The 14,780-nt window shown below is 36.1% G+C and overlaps 1 long non-coding RNA gene across 1 annotated transcript; it reads left to right on the plus strand.

Moving 5' to 3' along the window:
• The first annotated feature begins 7,336 nt into the window (after positions 1-7,336).
• LOC118688675 (uncharacterized) lies at positions 7,337-8,503 on the plus strand. The gene is made up of 2 exons (XR_004980499.1): positions 7,337-7,726; positions 8,360-8,503. It is a non-coding gene; the product is annotated as an uncharacterized LOC118688675 (long non-coding RNA).
• Positions 8,504-14,780: the final 6,277 nt, after the last annotated feature.

Genomic DNA, 14,780 nt, shown 5'->3' on the forward strand with positions numbered 1-14,780 from the left:
TTAATAGTGTTATGGAGTAATGTAATCACACTAGAATTGCAATCTATCTGGCAGCTGAGATATTTTTGTTGTTTACAAAAAGAAGTTGCTTTCTTAGAGATTCTATATTAGAAAGAAAAAACACAGTGTTTTTTATTGACTGGGTGGGGATATAGCAAAGGACAGGACTAGTCCTGTCCTTCAGTACTTTAAATTCTTTTAAGAAGAAAAGTGAGCTGCAAGCACTGTTTTCAAATGTAGAACATAATCCTGAAAGCTGTTGAGCTTGTATTTAAAGATTCCATTATGCCACTTTGCTATTTTAATGTAATTTTAGATCACTTTGCCACAAGGAGGAGAGAACAAGAAAAAGGTGAATGAATAAAATAAATCTCTTTAAGGGTGTGGGATGCATGTAATCTATAACATGTAGTTTTGAGTGTCATTAATACAGTGATACTCAAAGTCTCTTTTGTTGTTTTGTTTTAGGCTGAAGGGTAAACATGTCACAACTGATAGCCCAGCCCATTGATCTTTTTGCAAGTTGTTAGTTGCTTAGACAAGGAGGACTGATGGTCTCCTAGGAAGAAAACCCTAAATTGTCTAAACAGGGATGCCAAATATCTTCATCCCCGTTAACCCAGATGTATTTCAAGAATGAGGTACAATAAGGGGTCTGATCCTGCATTTTTGATATATTTGAAACTCCCATTAGAGGAAAATACTGTTTTATGAATCAAGAGGCTTAGGAAGCTTTGGCTAGCAATAGCATTACTGTAACCTGCAATAAAACTCTCGTGGCATAAATCAAAGGTTAAAACACAGCTGTGTTTCTTAAAGCCCTAAGAGATTGTAGCATCCTCATGGAAAATGTAAATAAATAGCTCTTTATATTTTAAATATGTTGCTACTCTGTTTTATTAATTGTGACTTCTGAATATACATAGTTCTTAGCTAGCACAAATAATTTTCACTTGTAGAATTTTCCAGAGAAGTGACGATGATAAGTTCTTGAGCATCAAGCAGTCTTATTCATGTGTGTGACGTAAATTTTCCATTTGTAGAGGCGAACGTAATGTTTGCTTTGGCACTCACAAGGGTATATTGATTCTGGCAAGATTTTAATATGCTGTTAGTTAAACAAATGTGTGACTTCACAAAAAACAAACCCTGAATTTTGAATGGCCTTAAGTAAAATCAGCTGTTTCTCTTCCACAATTTACACTTCAAGTATTGGCTGCCTCTTTTAGAATAATAGTGCCTGATTTAGAAGTAATAAGATCAGCTACTATTTTAAGTGTAGAATATCCACTGTCTGAACAGTTGTAAGATTCACAGAAGAGGATATGGAAAAAGGCATAATTCCCAATAAGAACTTTTGAATCTGAGTAGCACTTCCTGTATTTTGGCTTTATGACATTTCAGTTTTCAAAAAGCTTAATCAAAGACATATTTTTAAAATGCTTCCAAATTATCTGTATTAAGCAAGAAGGACTACTGAAATAAAAGAAGAAAAAGAGATGCAGGCATCTATATAGGAAAGGCAGTTTAAAACAGCTAATTGTTAATTTCTGGAGGAAAGAATAACTAGTTTATTAATATAGGAAACTGCACTTAAGTTTCACTTTTGACATATGAAGTTGATTTTTTAATCAGATGTGTACCTAAAATTAATTAATACATGTTCTATAAATATACAACATTTTAATTTGTAATTGCAAATTTTATTTAATTTTTTTTTAATTCTTTTTGGTTGTTTCAAGCATGGCTTCCTAATGGCAACTAGAGAAAGGTGGTCTTGCTAGATCTGAGCTTCAGCTTCATTGGCTTTGGCTTGCTTTATGAATACTATGTATTTTTTGTCCAGATGTACATGGTACATGTACTGGTTTAGACCTTGCTTAGTTTTTAAGCAAGTGTGAGGCAGTTAAAAAGTAAAGAAAGTGACCAACTTTTTTTCTTACACTAATTTTGAAGTATCTAGTCAATAACAATTAGCTCATATTAAAAAAAATTGCCTTTTTCTTAGCAAAATGAAGGCAGGGGCTTGTGCCACATTTCACAAATCTACTGAATCTGCAGAGCACAGCCAAATGCAGCCATGATAAGTAGAATTCTAGGAACACTAGGGAAAAGCTTATTGTCTTGGAAACTGCACAGCTAATCTCCTGATTCTGCTGGTTAATAATGGCTAAAAGGTTATAGCAAACAACGCCAGAATTTGTATTAAACAATGGTGGAAATCACTTTACATAAATTCTGCTACTTTGTTTCATTTGTGGTGTGAACTTTACTCACTGTTCCAGTTTGCTCTTTGATCTGTTGACATATGGTTTGCTTCCTCTTTTTCCTATGTTTAGTGGACAACTGAGCAGTTTCTCAAGGAGCCATATACACAAACATTTGCTGTAAAGTTGGTTGTCTGAGTTATAGTTAGAATTGAAAAAAGGGAGATTTATTTCCTTCTGTACAGATTGCTTTTTCTTTTTGTGTGAATGCAATGAATTGTATAGATGCTAAATTGTATATAGTGGTAGTGGCTGTATTTTTTAATAATTTCAAGTCAAGTTTCAGAGAATCAATAGAATGGTTTGGATTGAAAGGAACCTTAAAGGTCATCTAGTTCCAACCCCTCTCCTGCAGGCAGGGACACCTTCCACTAGGCCAGATTGCTCAAAGTCCCACCCAACCTGTCCTTGAATATGGGTATATTGTCTGTGATAGTAGTTCATATATAAACCATTTCTTCTCCATAGAGCATCTTCATAATGGGTGGAAATAAAACATGTATACACCTTGCAAAAATATTAAACACTGCTATTGTTAATAATACAGTTCACTTTGCATTTCAGTATATGTAAACTTCTCTCCGCCTTTGGAACAAGGATGGATGTGAGGGGTTTTTTACGTCAGTTATGGGCCAGTTCCCCTTCTCTTAAGAATCATCCAGGATTTGGACAAGGTAAGTTTCCTATATGTGGTTGCACTTTGTATGTAGTCAGTAAGAACTACATGGGTTGCCATGGGTGTCTTAGCAAGTTCTCCTTTTTACCTGTGCCTCCAGGTATGCAGGTCATGCCTGGACTGGGCTTTGAGCTGAGAAGGAAACTTCTCTGTTGAGAGACCATCCTTCACCTCTTTCTAGTACCTCTCTCTAAAAGGAGAACTTGCCTGATTTGAAAGCAAGAGCCATACATGCAAGAGGGGAGAAAGATGAAGATGCAGCTCAAAGGCAGGCAAGAGAGGGAGTGAGAGTTTCCTCTGGCAGCTAGGGTGAGAAGCAATCTTAGACTGCCCAAGAAAAATGAGATACAGAACAGGGAAATGAGGAACAGGACACTGTGGACATGGTTTATGGAGAAGATTTGTAAGGATACAGTGGGACAGGGTGAGGACCTTGGGCCTAGAAAAGAATGAAATTAAATTAATTAATTAAATTATTTAAATTAAAAAATAGAGGAGGCAAGAAGAGAAAGGGGACTATTTGTCACAAAAATAGGGTGAAATCTGGGTAAGCAAAGCAATCAGTCCAGGACTGGAGGTAGAAAGACATATCTTCAAAGTTTTTATTCTCCCAAATGGTAATGTATTTTCACATCTTAGTGGAATATTACAGGTTTTCTCTTTCATCCATATGTGCAAAATGCATTTCAATATATTAGAAAGATGGAATGTTTCATTTGTTGTAGTTTATATGTGCTATGCACATGTTTTCAACAGTGCAAGCAAGTGTATGATACACCTGCTTTTGCTTTCTCCTCAGGGAAAAATGTTTTTACCTTCTTTCAAGTAGCATCCTATAGTGACAGAAGCTACATTCCTAACCTCCTGGGAAGCAAATACCAGAGAATAACAGAAGTGTCTATATCCTGATTGTGTGCAATCAAGGTAGAACAATTAAATTTACTCCATGTGTTCTGATGATGTCCCATTTAAATCAAGACAATATCTGCAGATTATCACTGTGAAGAGCCTCCCAATATCAGTTTCTGTTATACTTGCATCTGTTCAACAGAACTTATAGTGAATTTGTATAAACTAGAAATAAAACTTTAAAAAAATAGCAGAATAGGCTTCATCTGGGATCAGAGCAATTTAGAGATTGAATATGTTTTGTTATTTTAAAACACTTATGGTTGCAGAGGAGCACTTATCCAGGGGGCTGAAAATTTCGCTTATTTGAGGTATGATGTATGTCAAGAATATTAAAGCTAATATCCGTGTTTTGAAGCTTTGTATACCTAATGTTAGCTAAAGCTATCTTGTCAATTGTTGCTGTGAAAAAGGAGTTAGCAATAAGATAGTCTCATTTTCAGAGGATATTTTATTGATTGGGTTGCTACAATTTTGAAGGGAACTCAAAAGATTAAGGAAGCAAGTGAATTAGCTTAATAAGGTGAAAACCCACAGATGACATATACAATGGGATAAATAATTAGATTAAGAATAATCCAGGCATTCCTGTATTTTGATACTAAATGAAATCTTAATTTAAAAACCAGAGTTGGTGTATCCTCCTAGTTATAAAAACAAGCCAAATGTTAAAACGTTTAAGTATGATGTAAAAATAGAATGCTCTATAGCTACTGCATAAATCCAATGTATAGTTTTCTCTGTAGTGTGTCATGTTCAATGAGAAGAAAAAGATGCAGCAAAAATAGATAGTGAAGTTTTTTCATGTCTCTAGGAATTTTCGTATGAAAACAGCTTTGGGAATTGAATGATAGACAGTGTGAGAATGGCATATAATGTTATGTTTTAGTATTTAGAAGGTCTAATTTATACCTTTACATGATACAAAAAGCAAGATGAATTAGTCAAGTTGGCAGGCAACAAACTTGCATTGTATATATTCATCACCATGCCCTATTAAAACAAGGAATCACAATGTTCACAAGGTTAAAAGATTGGTGAATTACCAAAAACTGGTTGTATTAGATTTTCCATTTGCATTTTTATATGTGTGAATGGGAAATTTTGCCTATTTACTGTTCAAGATTTTTAAATGCTTCAATTAAAAAACCAAAGAAACAAAGAAATAACAATCCTAAAACCTTTGTCATTACCTTTTGTGAGATCCTAACATTGCTCAACATTCAGCTCAACAGTAAAGGTGAAGAATAGGCCTGGATACAAAATGGGTTTAGTAGACACAGTTACCAAATTAAGAAAAGATAAAGGGGGAAACGGAGAGAAATAGAGAACATAATAATTGGCATGACAACATGTAGTCCTGTAGCAATCATACAGCACTTAATATTTTATATGGAATGACAAATTCAGTACAGTTCCTGAGAGAGCAGGAGAGAGACAACAGTGTTACCACACTTCCCTGTCACTCCTGACTGTAAACTGGCACATGGACAAGCCAAAGGCCAAAGAGTGAAAGTAGTTGGTTTGGTATAAGAGTTACAATTAATTAATTATGCTCGGTTGAGAATGGCTGTTTTGGAGGATTTCATTACAAAGCCAGCACTAATTTTTTCTTTCCTTAGTGTCAAGCACACTGTAGCCTCCATTTCCTTCTGATATACCAAGTGCTCTTTAAATGGAGGAGTGCATCTTTCAGCTTGAATAAAAGGGTTGTTGTGCAGTGTAGCATTTAGCAGATGGGCTTAGAGAATCCAAACCCACCAGCAGTCCTTTATTTTACACTAGGAAAGGCTTTGCCATTTTTAATGGCTCTATTTGCTACATTCCCTACTAAGCACAGTAGTCAGATGTTGTTCTGAGGAATAGGGCAGCTTAGCTTCCAATGACATTGATTACACTCAACAGTGAGAGCATGAGAAAGAGAAGTGGGTGGAGAAGTGAAAAGGCAGTGTGAGGCATTTCAAGGAGGAGATTTGCACTCCAGCACTTGCATGTGGGTGACAATCCCTCAGAGAAACAATTTTTACTCTGAAGTGGAGCAGAGTTGAGTCTTCTGTGCTCACTTCAGGTTTAATCTCCATCCCTGCAAACTACCAGTGCAGCCTGTAGTTAAATGTGTGTTTACTTAAAATTAAAAGAAAATAACAGTAGCCAGAAGCTGCATTTTTAGCATGGAGCTCTGATTTCACAGAGAGAGACGCTGGCATGTTAATCCCTGGCATAAATGGGTGCAATTCTCAATGACAATGCTAAGCCTGTTTACACGTGGGCTGAGCTAAACCCAAAGATGACACACAATGCTGATCAAAATAATTCATTTAATCCCTTTTGAATTTTTGTGATCTAAGAACCAGAGATGTTTGTGTTAAGAAAAGGTGACATGAAAAAGCTGTCATTGTTGTGGACCATGACTTTCTCTGACATATAAATTATGACAAATAGTCATTATCTTATTTTAGATAAAAAACGTCATCTTTTTATTCAAGAGTGAATATTAGTGAATTGAATAAATCATCAGTGATAGTTACGAAACTCTGAAATAAGATCTGCTTTTTAAATTAGAAACAGTCTGAGCTAGCTTATACAAAGAAAGAAAACCAAAACCATGCTGGCAGTAATTCTACATTTTATTTTACCAAAGTTTATGAGGAATCAATGCAATCAACAAGAACCTTGGGTTTAGTTTCTTTTTCTTTTACATGTCCTTATTTTAATAGCAAAAGAAAGCAGATGGAAAAAGAAGCTGCATGGTACACAGTCTACAAAAAATGCAAGTATTATTATATCACTTAAGATATTTAACAAGCTACTAAATCACACTCTTCTTCTTGCATCAATTGCCTGGAGGCAGAATATCAGAAACAGTAAATATTTATTTTACTTAGAAACAATGTTAGTAAAAGGCCTCAGGGTTTAATCTGGAAAAAAAAAAAAAAAGTTTGAATCATTGACCCATATTTCCAATGTCATTTATGTCAGTTTAAGTCCAGAAGACTCTCAAAGTCTATAGAGCTTCTTCAAGATATTGACTAGTTTCTCATAATTGGAATCCAAATTAATGGCTTGTGCTTTCGTTTTGGTTGGAGTAGAGTTAATTTTCTTCACAGTGGCTGGTATGGTGCTATGTTTTAGATTTGTGCTAAAAACAGTTTGGTTATGTAGAGATGTTTTTGCTATTGCTGAGCTGCATTGCACAGTATCAAGGCCTTTTCTGCTTCTTGTACTGCTTCACCAGTGAGAAGGCTGGGGTTGCACAGGGGTGTGGGAGGGGGCACAGCACAGCTGATACCAACTGACCAAAGGGATGTTACAAACCATGGAGTGTCATGCTCAGCATATATATCCGGGGAAAACAGAAGGGAGAGAGGGAGGGAGGGACATTTGGAGTGACAGTGTTTGTCTTCCCAAGTCACCATTGCGTGTGGTGGAGCCCTGGCTGTCCTGGAGATGGCTGAGCAGCTGCTGGCCCGTGGGAGGTGCTGAATGAATTCACTCTTTAGCTTTGCTTGCGTGCACAGCCTTTGCTTTACCTATGGAACTGTCCTTATTTCAACCTGTGACTTCTCTTGCTCTTACCCTCATGACTCTCCCCCACTCCACCAGAGTGGAGTGAGTGAGTGGCTTGTTGGTGCTGGGGTTAATCCCTGACAGGGCCTAATACTACCTGTAAAGATAAAATTACAAACACACATTAAAGTACAAAAATACTTTATTCACTACTCTTATTTTGTTTAAGGGCTGGAATTTGGTTTGCTCACATATGTGTTTATATTTTTGTGTAGGATATTCAGAATTTTTTATCCTAATAAATTTTGTGGTGGATAATAAGTTTTATGAAACTTAATAACCAACCAGATAAGCGTGATTGATTAAGGTAAGTGATTTTTAATAAAATCCTTAAGACATGTTCATATTTGTTGTTTTTCTCTCAAATACTTGAGAAAATTACTGTGAGAAAGTATGCCTATTCTTAAAAGACCTTTGAAGTCTAAAATAACAACATTTGTGAAGATAGGAAAAAAAACCCAATAAGGGAAAAAATGGCTTTTTTAAATGCATTTTCAGAAAATAAAAATGCATATTTATGTTTTCCTATGTTTTTACACTTCACAGACATGTTATTTCATTACCAAAAGACTTTGCACAATGTATGTGACTCTTAGGAAATCCAGTAAAGCAATATCATCTAAACTTGTATTATGCTTTGGGCTTCCATTTTTTTTCCAATTACTCATTCTCCTTTTTCTAAATTAGATTAAATCAGATTAAAAATTAGAGTAAATCATATTAAAAAAGAAAGCAAACATGACACTCTGTGGAAGTCACAGAGAGCTGAAGGTAATGCAGGCAAATACTAGCTAAGTGTTTTTTCTAGTGGACTTTCCATTCCTATATGAGATCAAGAATACAGCTGTCTTATTTGGTGTGTTACCAGCAATTATTTTGGTAGAGGTATGCTATATGTATGCTTGTGATATTTATATAATTTTTATATTCTTGTTTCCAGCTACACTACCTTCTGATTTATCTTAATAAAGCTTTTGGAGACTCTCAAGTAGAGTGTAAGTAAGTATTAGATATTTTAAGTATACATTATGTAAGTATTACTGGTTGTAATCTTAAAGTGAATAAATAAAACGTTTAACATAAACATGCATGTGTATCCTTGTGTAACTACATAAATAATGACAATTTCAGGCCTCTTGGTCTTCACGCCCAGCTTGTTTGGTCAGATCAGCAATGAACATGCAAACTTTCCCCAGGGTAGCCTAGAGCAACCCTTTCTATCTCTCCAAGAGTGTTAGTACTCCCTCTTTTAAAAACAAAACAAAGCAGAACCACAAGAAACAGTTATTGCCAAAGATAAGCCTAACAGGCTTAAATTGTAGATATACCTACATGTACATATGTATATGTGTATGTTTAAAAATAAAATGAGAGCATAGAGAACATCAGCAGGCTGAGAGGTAAAGAAATGGAAATTGGCTGGCATCCAAGTAAAGAAAGGTCCAGCCATGAGAAGAAAGAAATTCTTTAAACAGGCATTAAATGCAAGGAGAGAGAAAAAGGTTGTTCACTTAGAAGTTTTTCCTTAAACAAATGGTTGTATGGAACGAGGAGTAAAAGAAAAACTAATAAAGGTCTTTTTGTTATTAATCTGGAAATGTATACAAGCCATAACTTTCATGTTTGGACTTTTGAAGCACTTTTATGCAAGGGGCCTGCTGGGGATCTGCATTCTTCTGCAGTCAGTATGGATGCTGAGTCATCAGGAAAGCTGGTCATTTGCTTTTTGGTTTCTAAATATAGAGGTGAACATTTAAAGCCCTAATCTGCTAACAATGGGCATTCCTATGCAGTGTTGGTGACATGAATGATTTCATTCTTAATAGGGTTGTATCAAAACCAAGCTGTGCTTGTATGACACACAGTCCTGAAGAGCTATGGTTTCTATGACAAAAAATTCATTAAAATTTAAAAATTATTAAAAGAAATATAGAAAAGCGACAACTTTCAGTCTTTGATAAGCATCAGAACCCTCTCATGGTAGCTTGTGTATCTTTGCTATATGCAGAGGTGGTGGAACAAGTAGACTTTGCAGGAGGGAACATAAGAGCAACCTAAATTAAGGAAGGAAGCTTAGGTTAAGCCTTAGAAGGGGTGAATTATGATACTTTGATTGGGTTTTAGCTATTGTATTCAGGGAATAAGGAGTTTGTGGGAGTCTGCATGAAAATTTTCAGTTTGATAATAATATTATTGAATAATATTATCAGAGATTTATACTAACATTACTTTTGCAGCTGGTGTACTATACTAACATTCAGTACATAGATGGGTGTGGGGTTTTTAAATTTCTGATGAAGTTCTGCACACTTGATTTGTTTGGAAACTTTGCTAAAGTAGGACCTATGACATTCAAAATGCTGTAACAGAATCAGAATTAACACAGACATTTTCACTTTCACTTTAGATAAATTTGTATAATTCAGTATTCAGCAGTAGGAGCTCATTCTTCATAAAGCAAGCTTTTACTTTGGTGGTTCAGTGTTTTATTTTGACAGCATTCTGTGCCTTCTGCATAGATCCTAGCTGAAGAGATGCTGGCTGAGTTCTTTACCACCTGAAAATGTGGGACAGGGAGGGAGCAATCCTGCCTGGTCAGCAATACTATCAGTTTGGCTAAGCATGTTGCAGACCTCAGCCAGTGACTCACCCTGGCTCTCTCTGCTCAAATCTGCTGCTGCAGAGTGTGTGCAGCACAGGTGCCATCTCCCCATCCAAGTCTTCCAGGAAAGTGAGTCCTCAAACAAGCTGGGAGCTCCCATGGGTATTGTTCTGGCAGGCAAGTCTGGCCCAGGGGTGCTCCAGTGCCTGGCTCTGCTCTGACTGAAGCACATGCTTCAATATTTAGATTGCTTACAGTCCAAGTGGGCAAAACTCCTTGTAACTGAATTAAGGAAAGACTATCTAGTAAGTCGATGGCAGCAGAGGAAAGACTGTTTTGAGGAAAAATAGTTTTTTAATTTAAACTTTGTGTCTAACTTTCATCCTGAGAATACACAGTATGTTTCAAGAGCTATTTTTTGTAGGTGAAATAGCTGGGAATGGAACTCTTTAACAGATGTAAAAAACCTGTAGCTATGTTAAGTGACAAAGCTCTGGCCATTGCATCCAGCATGCAGTGCTTTTGTGCAGTGGCAGCTCATGTGCAGCTGATTCATCTGTCAAAAACCAGCCGTTACCTTACTGTAGGATGTGAGCTTCAAAATGAGGCTGTGCCCTCATTTTCTCTGAGAACTTAAAGCAGCCAAAGTTTGAGGGTTTAAAAGTTAGTCAGCCATGCGTGAGTTATGAAGCCATGACAAATTAAGGACTCATTAAATCTTGAAAATACTTGAATTTTATCAGTTTCCTTCCAGCTGGTGTAAGACTAACTTGATTTTACAACAAAAGGGGGTTTCTTGACAATGTTATAGCAGCATGATGAGAAGAATCTTTTTTTGATTGAACAAGGACAAAGGACTCTCCTGGCACTAAAAGGTCTGGCCCTAGCCATAATAATCTTGTCTGTTCCTCTCATGGAGTTTCTTGGCAGCATGTAGGTGGAGTCAAGGTCTCTGGGCTCCAGAAGATAAATGCCTAATATGTGACCTACAAGTGTATTTTTGCTGTCTGTGGTAGTTATAAAGAAAACAAGAAAGTCCTAGTTTATTCCAGTAGTAGAAAAATGTTTATTATCCAGCCCATTTCCTAATGTTCTTTGGAGAAGACTGAATCCTTATTTCAATTATGCATGGTATGCTGAAGCTATTAATTTGGGAATTTACTATTAGTTTCTATTATAATTATCTTTATTTTGGGTGCTGTCTTTGCACAGACTGAAAACCATGATACATGTCTTTTTCTTAATTGAACTTTTTACTGTTATTTTTCTATATTGTACCTACAACATTCCAAATACTAGTTATTTCATGTTTTCTACCATAAATATATAATAGTGAGGAAAAAATACAGAATACAGCTGAGGTGGGACAGAGATATGGAATGAGTTATTGATTGGCTAAAATACAGCCACAATTCCAGCTTAAGCTCTTAACATTGTGTGACCAGTTATTATGTCTTGTTTGAACCTCATGTGAAAAAAGTCCCATGGAAAATGCATCATATTTACTGTGTTCACAAAACTGCTAGTGCTTCTTTTTACAGTTTCACTCATCCCTGTTAGTTCTGACAATGCTGCCACATGACTTGTGGAAAATTAAATTCCCATAAAAAACCCACAAGTTTGGGGTATAAAATATACTTGTGAATTTCTCTAATGAGTGTGCCTTGCCATAAAGAGCCTACAGCAGCCTACTGGTCAGTGGCTATTATATGCACAAATAAAGTCCCTCTTGCGAGAACACCTCTATTATTACACTCCTAGTATAATATGACATGTTTTCTTTCATGTGATTCCTAGGATGACCCTGTCTCAAATTTGATACAACAAATATTACGAGGAATCAAGTAAAAGTTTTGCCACAGACTTCACTTAAGACAAGATCTCATCATAAAGAAATGTCATAGTCAGATCTAGAACTCCTGGGCATACCTTTTCAGGGATCTGTTGACACTTTGATGAGTGTATTATCAAGAGTTGTTGGGCTCTTTTGGCAAAATGAAAAAGAAAGAAAAAGACAAAGTTGCTGCAGTTTGAGTATATCTGTACATTGCTCTGTTGTCAGACCTGCTTTTTAAATTAGTTTTTAAGTTTCTATAAGAAATGCTTTAATAAAATACTAATATGGAATGTTCTGTTCAGCAGTCACAGAAAAGAAGCAGTCCAGAGTCTGTATCTGCTCAATACAGAAAAGGCCCATAACAGAAACAGTGGAATGACTTAATATAAAGAATTTTGAAAAAGGAAGCTAAGCTATTCTGTATTCTCATTTATTAGACAGGGAGAGGGAACTGAAGAGTAACCTTTAAGGAACTCAAATTGCACCTGAATAATTTGCATTTAGAAAGGATGTTCCTTTCATGTTCAATCGGTTTATTGAATCCATGCTAGATTCCTATAAATGCTCCACAGGTTTTGCATCTCCAGTATTTTGCCTAAATGAAGGACTAACCTTTGGAATCTGGCTTGGCTATATTACATTTATGTTTAGTCTAATAGAGGTGAAGAAAGTCATTGAACTGGATGGCATAAATTCTCTTGGTCCTTTGGAAGCAGCTTTAACAACAATCTCACTTGGATGTTCAGAGTGACAGGAATTAACATCATTCCTGTACATAGGAACATCCTTCTACTTGAAACAGCCTGCACAAATTCATGTTTCAGTAATCTACAAGGGCAGATTGTGGTGCTGAAGGAGGAAAGGCTGAATATACTTTTCATTCCTGTGAGAAATTAAAAAGAAGGCAAGTGCTTTGAGTGGTAAGCAAGTCTGCCTTCATTTTGATTCTACTAGTCTGCCAAAAAGAAACTTCAAACAATGCCTATTTTACTGAACAAAGATATTTTGAAAATTACTGTCTTAAGGAGCTGTGGGGTTGGTGTGAATGTGATAGAGGTAATTTTGTTCCTTTAGTGTACAGTATGTATATGTTGACAGTAAATTCTTCCTGCAGGCAATGGTTATAAGAAGTTTTGCCTTGGGGGTTACACAAAAGGCTGTATTAGAAGTATAAGAGAAACCTTGCTTTTTATGTGGGACTTCTTAATAATACACCTATTTCAATCTCCTTCTGTTTCAGCCTTTGTGTGTAGATCTCTCAGGTATCTTGTACAGTCTTTGTGGACAAGATAATATTTAACAAGGTGCTTGAGACTCATAATATTTTGGAACTTGTGATTTTTATGCAAAAGCAAAATCATACTGAAATCAGACAGGAATATAATTTGTGAATTATACTCAGGAACTGCTTTGTGGAAAAATACCCAAATCAGTAATAGAGAATAGATATTTCATATTCTATTTAATATACTTAGCATTAGACACATCAGATTGTAGCATTTTAAGTAGCATTTTTAAGTAGCATTTTGAGTAGCATTTTTGAGTAGCATTTTTGAGTAGCATTTTTAAGTAGCATTTTAAGTAGCATTTTTGAGTTTATCCTAGCAGTAAGTACTTGTTTGTATTAAGGCAGGGGGATAGTTTGGTTCTTATCCTGAAAAGCAAGAAAAAGTTAATGTCTTTGTGGACTCTGCACTCACACTGTCTTTAGGGGAACTTAGCAATAACAGTGCAATTGCTCTTTCAGCTGGAGTCTCGAATGTCCTGAGTTATTCTGAATGTGTGTTAGCCTCAGTTATTCGCACCCTGGTCCCCAGATGGAATTTTTTCTTCCCCTCCCCTGCAGCATTCCTTGTCAAAAGGGCTACTCTTACCCTTTACCACATGATGGTAGAAGGGCTAGAGTTTGGAATGACAGTACTGAAAAGTGAAACTTCTATAAAAGAGGAATCTTAACTTTTCCCCAAAAACTTCCTATATCATCTTTGCTTTCATTTTGTTGAATATTCCATGACAAGAAACTATCCAGTAAACAGTTTACTATTGCTAAATGTCAGGACTAAATAACAAGAGCCATGGATAAGATAACCACCATAATAAAGGTTGACTAAAGCCATATGTAAACAAAGGCTTCTCAGACAACCTGCATATTTTTGTACGTGTCCTATCAGCAAAAAAAGGCATGGCATGCCTGCAATCCTCAAGTTCAGTACAGCTGCTAAACGAATTGGTTATGAACCTGTGTAAGAAGTTGTCCCACCCTGGTGAATAATCATCTCATCTCACTCATTGTTAACTCAGCTGGGTTAGAGTGAAGGGGATGTGGTAACATGCACAGCAGTAAGTTTGGCACTGAAGACTTGCAGCTAAGACAGAAGAATGCTGTGTATTCTCAGAGATGGAGGATACAGCTCACCTGTTCTTCTGCATCTTCTGTTCTTTGCTCTACCTATTGAAAGAATAATAAATTGGTATCAGTATTCTGCTCTATTTTCTCTAGGCACTCCAAGAATGAGATTTGAAGTACTTAAGAGATCTATTAAAGCTCAGAAATAAAACATCAGTCATCTAAACCACTGGATCTTTCTGCAGTAAGAGCAAAGTTTGACCATGACAGTGTTTTCTTTGGAAACAGTTCAGCCCTGTCTCAGAAACTACAGATAAGGAACATAAGTATCCATATTTGTGTGCATGTGTGGGTAAACCAAAATAAAAATTCCAAAACAAAGCAAGTTGACTTGCTTCTTCCCAGCTCTATGTAGAATCATAGAACTACATAGATAGCAGTTGAGTTGCTTTGTGCATGCCTGAGGTGTGGTCAGGAATCAATATAGAAATGCATTAAAAATAGAATGGAAAAAAAGAAACTAATCTGCAGAAATGTCTTGCTGCTATTTTGTTTGCCTCTAAATGTTGTTGGAA

This window comes from Molothrus ater, chromosome 7, assembly GCF_012460135.2.
Source record: "Molothrus ater isolate BHLD 08-10-18 breed brown headed cowbird chromosome 7, BPBGC_Mater_1.1, whole genome shotgun sequence".
Classification (NCBI taxonomy): domain Eukaryota; kingdom Metazoa; phylum Chordata; class Aves; order Passeriformes; family Icteridae; genus Molothrus; species Molothrus ater.